Genomic DNA, 3,011 nt, shown 5'->3' with positions numbered 1-3,011 from the left:
TCGCCGCTGAAGCCGTTTGTCCTCGCAGGGAAAATCAGAACCGGAAACCGAACCACCGGCGCCTGTGGTTGAGTCCTGTGAGTGACGCGTTCTCGTTGCCATGGAAACACAGGTCAAAGTGCAGATGTGGGCCAAATTTCACCTGAACTAAAAATATCATTATTTACTGTATGTATTTTGATTTACTTCAGTGTTACATTTTCAGCTGCTCTATATGTCATATTACTTTTTAATAGTTAAATGAAGAACTCTTTATTGCAACAAATATTATTTTGCAATAAAGAGTTCAAACACAAACCATGTGATTTGTTTATAAAAAATCAGGCAATGCTTTACAATAAGCATAAGATCGAGCATCAGTAATAATAATACAGTAATATACATGACATTTTGACAGCAGTCATGCTCCATAACAACAATTTTTTTCTGATAACAGCCCACTTGAGTAAAATAAAGTTAAGTTGTAATGAAGCATTTTCTAGACAAGTTCAGTATTTTCATTTACCTGAATACTTTTATGAGCAGTATTCAATACAGAGGCTATCCTTTTATTCAAACCTAAATATGTGTATTATCTGGAGTTCCCATTTACTGGGAGCTGATATTATTTCCACAAACAAACTACTAGAAATCAATCTATTCAATATTATGTTTGTGTACTATCAAGTACAAGAAATGTTAGCTATTTTGACTAAATGTCTTTTATATTTATTATATAATTTCTTTCATAATTTATACAATTTAAAATGTACATTTCTTGTCTGTCACCCACACGTCAAACTGTACAAGGCATTCTTGAAGAGCTGATTATGATGACTAGGATTTAAGTTCACCTAAATGAAATCACATGTCAGATGTTAAACTATGTAAAGTCTCGCTTATCAAGATTTACTTTCTTGCCGTTAAGCCATTATAGACTTATGGAGTGTTAAACAACTATTCAGAGATTGCTGCTATTCCTGAGACAACCTTTTTCTATATGTTTAATATTCCTCCATTACTCAATTCACAGCAGTCTCTCAGTCTGGAGAAACGTTTCACCTGCTGTGTAATAACTGATTTACCGAAAAAATATCAAGTGTCAAATTTAACTCTGATCTTGGACAAATTGACAAAATAATACAGTTCTCATTATTGTCTTTTTTCAGTCTTCAAATACTTCAATACTCACTTCTTAGTATGGATACACACACTTGATAAAACAGTTGGTACTGTAGTGAAAACTAATGCATTCAAATAAAAGAGTCCTCCACTAAATCTTAACTTCATGACTGTTATAATATTCAGTTTATGTTGACACAGCGTAGGAAACATAGTAATTCAACTGTATGAACATTTTGGAGGATGTAGTTTATGGAGCCGATAAACTGTATGAAGTGTTTCTGTTATTCAGCCTAGCCCACTGACTAAAATAGGGTTGTCAAAATAATAAAAACACGTGTCGGTATAAGACAATACATTTCAATAGTACTACAAACCACAGCCTCCAAAATGAAAACACAGTCAAGTCAGCGGCTTTTACAGTTATTTTAAAGAAATACTGAACACCATAATCCTCATGAAGCAAAGCTTTTGTCCTGGACTGTTACATTAGAACGCATTACGTTTCAGTAGTGTTCCTAATGAAGTGAGTGTACAAGCACATTCTAGACTCAGTTAATGTTTATACTGACTATACATTCAACCTTTTAAATCACCAGAAAGTGGCATTTGAAAATATATACCATAAGTTGTCATAAAAGTAAAATAATATAGTCTAATAATGGCTGAGAAATTTAGGAAAGTTTGTATTAATAGCCTGGCTGTATTCACATTGAAGAGCAATCAGTCAAAAAGGAGAATTGGGTAATTTAAAAGGGATTTACCTTAAAAAGCAAAAGTCATTCTCATATTTTATTTTATATAACTTTTTCTTATCAGTAGCATGTAAAATGGAGCTGGAAAGTGATTTATTATTAAATGTAAACATTTTATAGAGATCCAATTATTGTAGTCTGTAATAAATGTTTTGTGTGTGTGTTTTTTAACCCATTTTACAATCTATTCTGCATGTTTTGGTCACTAATTTCCGTCTTCATAATATAGTAATGTTTTTTTTATTGTTATGTTCTTTGAACTTGCTGTGTTTCTCAGTCCAGAGGTTGAATCACGGTCTCCGTCTTTCACGCTTGCTTTTCACTGCACGGGAAGGATGTCACCATGAATGGGGGATGAGGAGGAATCTGCACCTGGGCCACTTTGAAGCAGGTGGCAGTGAGTGTCAGCTCAGAATGTCCCAAAAAATGCTTATAAGGGTGTGACTGACAGCTTCCCCAGCGGACGGAAAGCTGTGCGCAGGAAAATGAGGCCTAATTGTTTTTAAAAGGGCTGTTGTAAGAAGAGACACTGAAGACCAAGGACGGAGAAATAGACCTGCATTAGTTTAGAAAGAAAAAAAAGTTAAGACAAAGATTTTATTTTATTTTGAATATATTCTGTAGTGTAAATTCAGTCTACAGCTTTGTCGTCTTAAAGCAGAGTGCTTATACCCCCCCAAGGCTGGAGGAATGTAAAAATGGATTCATTTAGGAACGAAGGAAGTGTCGGGGACTGCACTGAAACCAAGAAAATACAAAAATCACGCGTAAGTTGCCACTTCCGGGAAATCTATATGTAGTTATTTTATAAAATGAACTTTAGCTTTTAAAATATTGTATAGTGATTTATTACAAGCACGGAAATACATAGACTACGCTTTCTGCAGAAAGAGTAGGGCATTATTAGACATTTTAAAAGATATATGCAAGTTGTGGTTTAAAAATGAAAGACGGCTCAGACAATTAAAAACGGATCTGTGCATGAATTTATAAAACATTTTAGATTTCTATCACTTCGTCTTTATTACAACTATATTAACACGAGTAAGTCCAATTATCTGAAAATGTACCAAAACAAATGTTCCTTTTTTTAAAAAAAATAAATAAATAAATAAAAGCTGCAATTTATTTATTTATTTTTAACTTTGTGGATGG

The sequence above is a fragment of the Chelon labrosus genome, assembly GCF_963514085.1.
Source record: "Chelon labrosus genome assembly, chromosome: 8".
NCBI classification, from domain to species: domain Eukaryota; kingdom Metazoa; phylum Chordata; class Actinopteri; order Mugiliformes; family Mugilidae; genus Chelon; species Chelon labrosus.
This window is presented reverse-complemented; position numbering follows the sequence as displayed.